We start from the raw sequence: 13,818 nt of genomic DNA, 5'->3' as shown, positions 1-13,818 counted from the left end.
AAAAAGACCTGGTTTGAGTTCCAACTCTATCACTTTCTAGTTGTGTGACTGGGCAAGTTATTTAACCTCTCTGAGCCTCAGTTTCTTCATTTACAACACAAAGATAATATTTTCTAGCCTCATAAAGTCTATATAGATTAAGAGACAATTTTTTGCAAGGCAATCAAGGCAATGCCTAGCCCTCAATCAATAACTGTTGTCAAAATGCTCCACAGATGCCGTGGGCTCTCTCTCCCTGGCCCTGCCTTATCCCAGTGGGCTCCACTGATGTCATCTACCTTCATACTCAGACCTACGACTCTTTGTGCTCCCACTCTCAACCAGTTGATACCTGAAAACATTTTTTTCTTTGTCTTGTAAAGTCAGGTATGGTAGTTTCCCTGCCTGGTCTTCACAGGGAAAGAGACTGTAACAGAAATTCCCAGATATCTACCCAATAGATTCCCATTTCTTCCTCACTAAAATAGAAAGCTTAATTTTGTGCGTGGCAACAAATACCCTGCTGAAAATATAGGATCTCTCAGCCTTTCAGCAGCTAACGGTAGTCACGTTACATAGCTCTAACCAGTGGTAAATAGATTGAACTTCAGCCTATATCCCACTGGTTAGAGTTCTATTTCCAAATAAAAAGATAAAGACTCAAAGGAAGAAGGTTCTGGGCTCTTCCTCCTTTTTGCTGAGAATGGAGACATGATGCCTAGAGCAATGGCAGCCACCTTGCGAGCATGAGGTAACAAGCATGAGGACCAAGGTCTTCATGAGCTGGAATGCTGAAAAGCCCCTGGTGGCATCAGGGAGAAGTATGCCAGACAGGGGCCATCGACCCCAGACTGTTTCTTGCACGAGACAATTAGACCCTTTATTTATTTAACCCACAGTCAGGTTTTCTACTGTTCACCAAACAATTTTAAGGATGTGTGGTTTTGAGGCTGGAGAAAGTACCAGGGAAGGAGAGAAGAGACCAGAGGGATGGCAGTGGGGGTGCGGATGGGGCAGATGATGCAGGAGCTTGAGCTGGCTGGACTCCTCTGGCTCATGGTGGAGACAGAGTCAGGGGTAACAGCCAGGAGATGATTACCATGATGGGCGGAGAGCAGGTAAGGAGCCTGGGTTGAGGCAGTGGCCATGGGATGGGAAAGAGCTGATTCTGAGAGATGCTAGAGAGCAGATGAACCTTTCTTGCCCCTATTTGTCCTCCTTTCTATTGATTCTCAAAACCACACCTCCAAGTGTGCCTCGTGCCTGACACCATATCTCAGGGAATGGTTGTTGCCGTTGGGGAGGTGATGAACATCCGGGTCTATAAAGGAGAACTGAGTGTGTTTTAAGGCTTGGAATCTAATTAAAGAAAGAAGAAACTAACACAGTTTATTTAAGTGATTCAGGAGGGGAAGGCAGTGGGTTAGGGATCCGTCCAGCAAACACGTACTGATTCCTACAGAGAGCCGGTGTGAGGGACACAGTGACGGTGAAGACATAGGCCCTGCCCTTGAGGTCCGATGGCTCAGCGGGGGAGAGAAACTAGGGAAAAGGCCATTCTGATAAGAGATGGTTTGTTTGTTCTTTTTTATTTTAAAGTGCTCCAGGAGTCCAACAAGGAAGAATTATTCTCCCTGCCTAGGGAAACTGTGGGCAGAGGAGGCAACATCTGAATTTATCAGGAACACGTGGGAAAGACATTGTCCAGCCAGCTTCGGGAAGGGGAAAGATCGTGCAAGTATTTACCCAACATGAGAAATCCCCTGGCTGGACAGAAGGTGGACTCACTCATGCAAACAATCAGAAGGAAGCAGCCCCAAGCTACATTTTTATTGTTTTTACGAAACAGTAGACAGCAAAATAATATTTATAAGATACAATGAAAATATGAGGAATGACAACATAGCAAATACTTGTGACATTAACGTGGGTGATGGCGTGTGTTTGCTGTAAGGACAGTAACATGATCTTTGAAGCCTTCCGTGCACCTCTCAAGCTGTCTCCCTTTCCTTCCCTCTCAGACACAGCCAACAACTTGAATTTTGTACTTACCAGTTCCTTACTTTGCTTAATAGTTTAAACCACATATGTGTTTATCCCTGAACAATATATCTAACATACTATTTGACATTCTTATTTTTCTATCTTTTGATAATTTTAAAGTCTTAAGTCTTTGTGGGTTTCATTCCGTTCTTTGTCCTGCTGACTCTATCATGCCTTGCTTCCCTTTTACTTGGTAATTTTTGACTGCGAGCTCAGGTGCCTTAGAACTTTATCGGAGACCTAAAAATAGCCCCCCAGAGGGACTCTGTTTCTGCCAAGTTTCCAGAGACACAACTCACCCAGGACCTCTTGAAACCAAATCCGCAGCTTGGGGTTTTTCAGATCATGTATGTAGTGTGCACTGGAGCTCAAAACCCACAGGAGGACCAGCTCACAGTAAGAGATGCGAGGAGTCACCTTCCCCACTTCCTGGGCACTGTGTCTCTGGCCTGTGCTTCTTGTGAGGTCCAGCCAGCTAGGATGCTTCGCTCTCCAGTCCAGAAGTTTCTGAGCCATATGGCTGGGAAACACTTCTTTTGCTCTTCCCTGGACCCCAGAAGTTGGAGCAGCAGACCCTCAGGAGGCATCCTGCCCCTGCTATTATTGCTGTGTGACTTCAGCAAGCCACTGAACCACTCTAAACACCTGATTTTTCTCTGTAGCATGGGAATAGGGAGGGAGTGTGGTGGAAGGAGAAATGAGGTGGTGGCTGTCCACCAAAGAGGGAGGTGCAGATATTATCACTCCCACTTTTCAGATGAGTCAAATGGTGACAGGGAAGTGAAGTGACTTGCCTGCACACCGGTACGTTGGCAGCGCCAGGTTTGAATCCACGGAGTGTGGTCTGCTCTTTCAATCACCACGTATACTCTCCCTACAGACATTTTCTGAACAAGTGGATGGATGAATCAACGTCTACTCAACATCTTCACCTAGATGTTCCTCGGGGCACCACGGACTCAACATTTACAAAACTGAATTCACTGTCCTTCCCCCAAAGACTGGCTTCTCCTCCCTTCTCCCATTTGCTCACACCAGTGCTCACCAGTGACCACTGTCCTTGCTTTTTTCCTTTCCTCGCCCCCATGAGCAATCTATTAGCATAAGCCTGTTGATTCTACTCCCTCCCCTCCTCTCCACCTCCACTGCCCTCTGCTGAGTCAGAGCCACTCTCTTGCCCTATCCAGACAATCTCCATGACCAGCTGCCTCGGGCCTGTCCCCTCCTTTCCATCTCTTCCCAGAGTTTCCCCTGTCCTAGTCATTCCTCTAGCCTTCAGATAAAGCTTGTCCCACAAAGCTCCACATGTGTGGTCCCTACTTCTACATCCTATACCATCTTGTGCCACCTTCCCACTCATTTTCGCGGACCTTCTTTTCTTGCTTACACCATCTCTTTTGCTTTTCCACCTACTTAGAATGCTCTCCCCCCACCTTTTTCTTATTAACTCGTATTCATCACAGCTGTAACAGCACTTTCTCAGGTAGGCCTTCCCACCCACCACCACCACCACCTCCGCAGGATTCAGGTCCCCTGTTAATAGTCACCACATTCATTATTAATCACTTGTCACTATCTGATGGACTTTCCTGCAAGAAAAGTGAACTTCATGAGAGAGCAGAGATTGTGTCTGTCCTGTTTACGACAGGTGCTCAATAAATACTTTATATGAATTATTCATATTAATTTGCCATCTGTAAACTAACTTTCTCTACCAAAAGAAAAAAAAGGTCTTTAAAAAGCAGGTACCAAAAGATTTAAATTTTCCAGTGTCACCAGGAGGGTTGTTTGTGTGGGTGAAGGTAAAGGTTGCAGTTCCTTAAGCTGCCACCAGGGGGCAGGCAGTGCCTCTCTTAAAGAGTGGTTTCTAAGGGCTGAGGAGGTAACTTTGGTCCCAAAGAGAACCAGCAGTAGCCTCCGTCTCTCCACCACACTTTTGGGAAGCCAGAGGGTCAAATAAAGGGAAGGGTAAGGTGGGTGTGTGTTCCCAGGGACCGGACCCAGGGGTGGCTATCACTGACGCAAGAGGGTTTTAGGTTACCCCTGAAGTAGACTGGGACCCATTTAGAAGAGAGACTCTGGCATTCCCAGGTCACCAGGGGGACTTCCTGGGGGCAGACTTCCAGGAGGTCACATTGCAAAAAAATGCCACTTGTTCATTTCTTTAGTGCAATAGACAACACATTGAGAAAGCAGTAAGGAGCCAATAAAAATAAAAATATATGTGCTTTTAGATAAGTTGCTTTGGTATGTGGTGTTCAAAGCACTTCAGCACCACAATCAATGTAGACCTCAAAAATACTCAATTCTGTGAATTTCTTGGGACAGGTACTATTACCCTACTTTACAGAAAGGAAACTGTGGCTCAGAAAGGTGGAGCAACTTGCCCAAGATCACACAGTACCATCAAGACCTACCGAAGCCAAACTCTTCTAATTAGTGTGATGGAGCTCTTTTCCATCACACTGCTATAACCTTATTAATTATTTTACTTATTAATAGTATTACTTTATTTATTTTTTTATTTTATTTTATTTCTTGGGACAGGTACTATTACCCTACTTTACAGAAAGGAAACTGTGGCTCAGAAAGGTGGAGCAACTTGCCCAAGATCACACAGTACCATCAAGACCTACCGAAGCCAAACTCTTCTAATTAGTGTGATGGAGCTCTTTTCCATCACACTGCTATAACCTTATTAATTATTTTACTTATTAATAGTATTACTTTATTTATCATCAGAGCTGCCATTCATTGAGAGGTTACTCTGCCAGGTAATTGTACAGAGAATTTTACAAGTATTGTGTCATTTAATCCTCACTATAGTTCTGTGAGATCAGTATGAGAAAGAAAAAAGTAGCCCCTGACCACTGGGAGCTGATCTGGCACTCACAGCTGGGCCTTGATATTCTCCTGCTGAACACAAGCAATTTCATGGAACATCAACATCAGACAAGGCTATTCTGTGCTCATGACTGATTGAGAAAAAAACATAACCATTCTGGAATCCTGTTTGAACACAGACAAAACATGAGCAAGTCACAGAAGTGACCAAGCATCCCCCTCTCCTGGCTAATATGAGTAATGGCTGCTTCTTTACCAACTACAGTTTTAACCTCTATCTAATCTTCCTTTCTTACAGTTAAGATTTGTTAAGATACCTGTAGTGGGTTGAATTACATAACCCCCAAACTCACTGAAGCTTGAATTGTGTCCCCCAAGTTTTATGTATTAGAAACTTGGCCCCCACTGTGACTGTTAAAAGGGTAGGAAATCCTATTACGGTAATTAAAAGGTGGAGCTTTGAAGAGGTGATTAGATCACAGGACTATGCTGTAGTGAATGGATTAAAAATGGTGGTCAGGTGTGGTTCTGAAGGCTTTAAAAGAAGAGACAAGAGAATCTCTTGCTCTCTCTGCTTCCACCATCTTGCAATGTGAGACCCCTGGGTCCCTGTCACCACCACCAGACGGACTTTGGACTTCCCAGCCTCAGAAACTGTAAGCAATAAATTTCACTTTTCTTTATAAATCACCCAGTTTCAGGTATTTTGTTATAAGCAACAGAAACGGACTAACACAACACCCAGTCAAAGAACTGCTTTACTTCCTGACAGCATCCAAGCCAGAGCAAAGCTCACTTCATTAAACCCTCCCCCAAATCACTTATCACAAGCCCAGATCCTGTAAATATTTCCTGACATCCTCTTGAGATGCTGTATGGATACCCGCGTTACACATTCTCCCTTGCTGCAACAAGTAATAAACCCAATTTGTTCAACTACTAGTTCAACTAGGAAGAGAGGTATTCCTAGTGGTCTCTGGCTGGAGACATGGCAAGTATTATCATTATCCATGTTTCATAAGTAAGAAAGCTGAAGCTCAGAGAGGTTAAGAAATCTGCCCAAGACCATAGGTAGTGAATGACAGACAGCTCCTGCTAACACCAAAGCCCATGTTGTCACGTGTTTAATGATCCCTCCTATCTGAGCACTCTATGACTCAGTGTCCTCATCTGCAGTGAGACGGTTAGACTCTGCTCTCCAAATGTCCCTCCAGCCCCCATTTTCCCAGAGGCAGGGGCACAAACACATTGTCAAAGGGACCCCACTTGGGAGAGCTGGAGAGGAACTCCCTTTGGCTGGGGACCCACTGGATTCTGAACAGGTCATTCCCACAATGACTTGCAGCATTGTGGTCTAATAATGAAAGACCTAATAATGAACTTAAAGGTCTAATAATGAACTTGAAGAGGGGGACATCCTGGGAAATACCTCCATGAGCCTTGGACCCCTGCCCTCCACCTACCTCTTACTCCCTCCTCTCAAGCATTTTCTTTCAGCTGTTCATATTTCTGCATTATCTGATGGCCAGAGCTCTTGCCAAGTCAAGTCCAGAGGATGACTCAGGACTCTTACTCCGCTGACCATCCTCCTAGCCTTACACTTGTCTCTCCCCTCCAGCCCCAGGGACGGGCACCTCATGAGGGCGGCTACCATCCCAGCAGCCTCTGCATAAATTGTAGGGAGCTGAAAAAGAGGGCCTCAACTATAAATCCTGAAAATCTGAAAGCTGGTGGAGGGGACTTAGAAAAACATTGCACAAGAACCTAAAAGACACTCGTGCGGGGTGCAGGGGGTGGTTGGGGAATTCCTTGATTGCCATCCCTCAACCTCTGTAGAACTGTCTGAGCACACCTGGCTGGTGGTTTCTTGGGACCATACTCAGGACCAATGTGGGAAGGCAGGGCCGGGGTAAGGGGGCACCTGTTGGTTCAACAGGAAAGAAGAGCGCTCTCAGGGCAAGTGCTCCCGGCTGGAACTTGCTGCCCGAGAGTGAGAGAGCTCCCTGTCAGAGAAGATATAAAAGCTGAGGCTGACTAATTGACTTCTTTGAAATTCTACATTGTCATTATTCAGAAGCCTTCCCAACTTTTCTTCCAGCACCAAATCCCTCACCATCCCAACAAGCACACACCTGTGTCACTCTCCCCAGGGATCTGTTTCGCAGAACTGTGAAAGGCGACTGGTGAACAGAGCCAAGCGAAGGAACAGAAACCCAGGCTACGGGGAGGAGGGCACGGGTCCCACACAAAGGAGGAGGTCCCCCATTTCCCCCAGGTAACTCCTCTTCCTCTGCTGTCCCCTGAAGGCATTTCCAGGTACATCTGTATTGGGACTGGGGTGGACTTTGAGGAACAAGTAGGGTCTCCCAATGATGCTGAACAGCTACTTGGAAACCAACACAAATACCCCAACCTTCTTGAGGTGAGGTAAGAGACAGATGGAATTAGAATCCTTTTTCTCACCTCCACAACTTTGTCATGCCCCAAAGTTCGTGTTTCCCCTTTCTTCCCACCTAATAGAATCCAACTCTTCAAAATCCAGTTAAACACGGCCTCCTCTGGGAAGCTAGCCTTGACCTCTTCAGGGGAGAGGATGGGCCTCCATTGGGCTCCTCCAGCGCTTATATTGCCGAGACTTTATGCCGCTCCCTCCCCCGCCGGGCAGGGAACTCTTTGGGGATAAAGGCTGTCCTGGTCCAGCCAATTCTTAAGTGAGGTGCATCAGGGTACAGAAAGAAAATATTTAGAAACTTCTGCTTATTTGTTTTTAGCTTACGCTTTATTTGGAGGCTACTGTTTTGGTCATTACTTTTTTACTGGTGCCTATCACAAAATAGGTGCTTAATACATGAGAGAGTGAATGAATGAATTAATTAATGATGTTGCCTGGGTTTAGTCCAGTATAATGATCATGTTTGTTAGCTGGGTGACACTGGGCAAGATATTTCCCTTTCTTAGGCCCCAAATTCCTTATGTGTGAAATAAGGAAGTTAGATCAGATTCCCCCCTAAATGCCTCCCAGCACTAATGTTTCTAAGTGATGTCTGAGTCACTCATTTTCCAGTAGGGACAGTATAATTTAGTCAACAACAATCATAGCCAATGTTTAAATTGCTAATTACATGCTGGGTTTTGGTCAAAGAGCTCGGCATGTATTAATTCATTTTTCCTCACAACAACCTCACATAGGGAGAAGATAGGCACAGAAAGGTTAAATGACTTGTTCAAAGCCACATAAGTAGTGTGCCAGAAAACATGTGCCCTGCACTTACCCCTGGAGATTCAGTGTCCGGCTGACTCCAACTGTTGTGTCTGCATCTCTTTGCCAGCAGGCTTTCTTGAAGCCACACAGGAAGGTCCCATCCCAGAGCAAGCCAGAAGCCCTCAGCCAATGAATGACAGGGGGGTTGTGCATACATATCCCAGCTGGTGTATAAACACTCCCTCTCCTCTGGGGGGGTTACTGCAAGGGAAGTGCCCCCCCCATCTGCCAGCATTCAGTATGGGATTGAGCTTCAGTCACAAACAGTGGAAGTGGGCTTGATAACTCAATGACTTTTCTGCCCTTTCTTGCCCCCCATCCCCCCTTACCTAATAAACGACTTGCCCTCTGCTTCTTAGGAATCCCAAATTAAGACAGACCCAGGATTTGGAAGCCTGCAGCCTGGCTAGAGAGTCTGGGCTCTTACACAATCTCCCTCTCTCCAAAGGACAAAGGCTTTGGTTTGCCACTTATCAACTGTTATGGGTTGAATTGTGTCCTCCAAAAAAAGAAATGTTGGAGTCCTAACCCCAGTTCCTCAGAATGTGGCTTTATTTGGAGACAGTCTCTCTACAGAGGTAATCAAGTTAAGATGATGTCATTAGGGTGAACTCATATTCCAATATGACTGATGTCCTTATAAAAAGGGGAAATTGGGACACAGACAGATTGGAATTATGCAGCCAAAAGCCAAGGACCTTCCAGAAGCTAGGAGAGAGGCCTAGAGGTCCTTTCCTAGTGCCTAGAGTGTGGCCCTGCCGACACCTTGATCTTAGTCTTCTGGCTTCCAGAACTGTGAGAGAATAAATTTCTGTTGTTTAAGCCACTCAGTTTGTAGTACTTTGTTACAACAACCCCAGGAAACTAGTACACCAGCTATGTCACACTCCATGCCTCCATCTCCACATCTGTTAAATGGGGGCAATACCCCTTCCCTCAGGATTCTTAGGACAATTAAATGAAATAATGCATATAAAATGCTAAGCGTGAAGCCTGGTACATGGTTAGTGCTCACTAAATGTGTAGTTGCTATTGTTGTATCTGGAATAGCAAACTACCACCACCACCCCGACACACACACACACACATACACACACACACACACACACACAACCTCACGGAAGAGGGTTCCTTGGACACGTGGACAACCTAGCTTCACGCTCCTTTCTTTCTCCTTCAGAGAGTCCAGGAGAACAACCTGCCCCAAAATATGACCTGGCTCAAAAGTGAAGAAAAACAGCTTTAATGTTGAAGCATCACCCAGGTTTTTGTGTAGCTTGCAGTGGCCATTAAGAGGCAGATGTTTTTGAAATGGGTTTGCTCACCCCAGGCCTTGAGTCCTGGTTCTCTCTGACCTGGATCCTGGCTCACTCCTCCAGGAGGCGGCTCTCCTTCCTTCTGCAGCTGCCATACCCAAAGGTGCCGCCGAGCCCGGAGCTGGTGCTGGAGAACCTGGTCCTGCAGGGACCCGGGAAGGAGGGCTCCAAGAAGAAGGCAGGCAGCAGGGCGGCAGGGACACACAAGAGAGGCCTCAGTCAGCGAGGAGGATGTCGTCGCAGCAAGCAACAGAGACGACCTGCATGTCTGGCAATAGAGAATGGTAGGGGGTATGGAATGTGAAACCCCCATTTGATGGCCTGCTTTCCAGGATGTTACTATTAATTTTGTTAGGTGTGACAATGACATGATGATAATGTAAAAATTATATATCCTTACTGAATTACTTATGGATTAATTGATGATCATTATAATCAAATGATCATTAATTAATAATGATGCCTAAGATTTCCTCTAAAAAAACTCCAGGAAAAAAAGGGGGGAAGAAGAGGAGGAAGATATACATAAACAATATTCTCCGTATATTGATAATTGTTGAAGCTAAAGAATGGGTACATAGGCGTTTATCACACAGTACTATTCTCTTCACTTTTGTGCATGTTTGAGTTTCTACTATTAAAAAAATTTATTTTATTTTATTTTTGTTTTTATGTACCTCAGTTTTATATTTCATAAATTCCTCCAAACTACTTAAGAATACCAACTTACAATTAGTCAAGGGTTCGGATCCCCACACCAGCCAGCTGCCAAAAAACAAAAAGAAAAACAAAAAATCCCAACAACAATAAATTAATATAACATTAAAATACAATCAAATCAATTCTAAAACTTATTAGAAAAATAAAGTTACATTTCTGAAAACTTAAATGAGCAAGTTTGTGTAGAACAATATCTGTTAGTTTCAGGTAATTTTCACAAAATCAATTCACAAAAGATATCTGAGTTTAAAAAAAAAATTAAGAATCATGCTGTAATGGAGGAAGGCATGGAAGAAAATATACCAATTTGTTAACTTTGGTTGCCATGTGGAGACAGGGATACTGAGGGAGAGTCTTAAAATCTTAATACACTTTCACCTCCTTTCACTAGCTAGCATATATTCCTTTTCTAATTCAAAAGCTAAAGATATATTTAAAATAAACTATAACACAATTTTTACAAATAATTAATACTTTAGAAAGATATTTACTGGGCTGGCCCGTGGCTCACTGGGGAGAGTGCGGTGCTGATAACACCAAGGCCACGGGTTTGGATCCTACATGGGGATGGCCGGTTTGCTCACTGGCTGAGCTTGGTGCTGACAACACCAAGTCAAGGGTTAAGATCCCCTTACCGGTCATCTTTTAAAAAAAAGAAAGAAAGATATTTATTAGGCTGGCCCATGGCTTACTTGGGAGAGTGTGGTGCTGATAACACCAAGGTCATAAGTTCGGATCCCTATATAGAAATGGCCGGTTAGCTCACTTGGGAGAACGTGGTGCTGACAACACCAAGTCAAGCGTTAAGATCCCCTTACCAGTCATCTTTTAAAAATAAAGAAAGATATTTACTGACATTGAAAAATGGTCTCAGTGTATTGTGGAATAAGAAAAGTACTCCATGCAGTGACATCCCATTCTGTGAAGAACAAAATACATGCTGTGAGTTTGTGGCTGTCAATCTTATTTAGTAGCAGACTCTTCTTTCAAATGCAATCTTACTAAAAGCAAGCTGTTCTGGTAGGTCCCTGAGTGTGGGGTCCAGAGCCCCACCTTCAGCTGTCACACTGCCTCCCCCACAATTGCTCCCATCCCAGTACCCACAGGGCTCAGGAAGCATCATGTGAAAACCCCTGGACTACATGTTCTCTGAGGTCTTAGTGTTGTCATTCAATGCCTGTGTGACCTTAGGTAAAAAAAAAAACGAACCACTCTGAGCCAGCAGCCTCATCAGTAAAATAAGCATAATAATCCCAACCTCATGGACTTGTTGAGATTAGAGATGATGTATGTAAAATAAGAGGCAATTAATCTATTAGATGATAGTTATTAGAATAGTTGTGAGATGGCCTTAGTAAATTCTAATTTAATATTCTGGGTCAGAATCCAGGCTAAATCATCTGTGAAAAAATTGCCTACTTAAAACCCTTTGGCCTCCCCCCACTGAAATACAATGGACATGGCACCATTGACCTGCCACCCTGGGTACCAACACAGTGTCCCTCAGTCTCAGTCCAACATAGCCAGATTTTCTAACATTGGGAGAAACTGCTGCTGTTTTTTTTGAGCACCATGTTAAGTAAATGACTTGCTTTAAGGACTATAGTATATGAAAAACACATCTTAGTCCATGTAAAGTTTTAAAACGTGCAATTATCCAGGAATCAAAAAAAAATGATTATATAGTTTAGGCCTAACTTGTCTAAATGTAAAATATCTTGATGAATATTTTTCAAAAAGGCTGCAATTATTCAATGTGTTTATTCAACCGCAGACTTCTTAACTTCTTCAATAAACCATCAAATAAACAAGGCGGGAAACACCCCTGTGAAACACAGGCTGAAAATATCACATAAGTGTCCAGAGAGCAGAGGGAAAGCTCTCATTTATGAGAAAACCTTCGCCGATTTATGAGAAAACCTTTGACGATGTGGAAGTTGCTTCCTCAATTTCCCTTTTTGAAGCTAGAAATCACATTCTGATAGACAATTAATATTCTAACTTGAACTTGAAATCTGGAACGACTTGTATTCAGGTTTGAACGTAAAGCTCTTGGGTTTCAGCTGAGCAGGGCTGGATTAGGGTGAGGGGAGTGAGGCAGGGTTGCGCAAGTGGGGAGATGGCTCCTGTCTTTACTTACAATTTTGTTTTGTTTTGTTTTGCTTTGTTTTGACGGCTGGTTGGAACAAGCCTTGAACCTGGGACGTTGGTGTTATCAGCACCACTCTAACCAACTGAGCTAACCGGCCAGGCCTTAGAATATTGATATTTTGTTCCTTATGGACTTTTTGCATTAATTTTGATTTTTAAACTATTACCTTCAAATATGATTTATCTTGATTACTGAGTTTTTTGACTCTCAGAGTTTTAAACTGTGTCCAAGGCCTCCCTTGCCTCTCCCAGTCCTAGCCATTCTGCTGAGCTGAAGCACGCGGCCTCTCGGGGCTTAATGAGCTGGATCTTTCCTTGAGAGCAGATCTGGTGGGGATCTGGATCAGGGATAACACCAGAGCCCACAGGAGGGAAGGGTGGGCAGCACAGAGTAAAACAGTTAGGAAAGGACAGGCCTGCATCACCTGCTTGGTAGCTCTGCATGGGGCTGCTACTGTTTCCTCTTCACCTTTCGATGAGCAAATCAGTTAGTTCATGTACATTAACAGCTCTAAAGTAGAATGATTTATCTGTTATCTTTGGGTTGCAGGATTTGGAAATCTTTGTTTACTTTTTCATGCTTTTCTTTATTTTCTAGAATTTCTAACATGAACATATATTACTGCATTTAGATATCAGAAAACAGCAAAGACAAGACATTTAATTACTTATTTAAGGTTCAGAATCATCCTTAACAGAGCAAGGCATTCACAGTATTTGAGAGACCTGGGATGCACTGAAGGATCAGCACATGTACACAGGCCATCAGCATTCGCCCGGAGCACTGCAGTAGTCTACTCGATAGCCCTCACTCTCCACCCTTGGCCCCTACAGGCCAGTCTTCACAGTGCAGCCGGGGTGATTCTGTTACAATTTGAATCAGATCATGTTGTTCCTACACCCATACCTTCCAGTGACTCCACATCTCTCTCAAAGTCTACATTCTTATAAAGTCCTATAAGACCTCTCTGACATCATCATCTCCCATCTCCCAACCCACCTGCTCAGCTCCAGCCACACTGGCCTCACGGCTGCTGCTCGGCCACATCAGCACATTCTTCCCCAGGGCCTTTGCACCTGCTGCATCCACTTCCTGTCCCCAAGCTGGTCATGTGACTCACTCTCACTCTCTACAGGCTCTGCTCAAACATCTCCTTAGCAAAGAGGCTTTCCCAGACCAATCTACATAAAACAGCATCGCCTCCTTTATCCCCCCCATCGCTCCCTGTCCCCTTCCACTACTTTGTCTTCAAAACACTTGTCAATACCTGACATATTGTTTGCTTCCTCCTACAGGGCAGGGTCTTTTGCTATGTTTTGTTTATGATTTTTGTGCCCACGAGAACAATGCCTTGTAGGCGGTTGACAAATATTTGTCATATGAATTAATCTCCCATCTCGTGCTCAATCTGGGGGGCAGAGTCATAAAATAGAATGAGAATCATTAAATTCCCTGAAAAAAATGTGTATTTGATGAGGGGGCACTTCTGTATTATTAAGAAT

The sequence above is a fragment of the Galeopterus variegatus genome, unplaced genomic scaffold (assembly GCF_000696425.1).
Source record: "Galeopterus variegatus unplaced genomic scaffold, G_variegatus-3.0.2 Scaffold3749, whole genome shotgun sequence".
Classification (NCBI taxonomy): domain Eukaryota; kingdom Metazoa; phylum Chordata; class Mammalia; order Dermoptera; family Cynocephalidae; genus Galeopterus; species Galeopterus variegatus.
Note: the sequence above shows the minus strand (reverse complement) of the source record.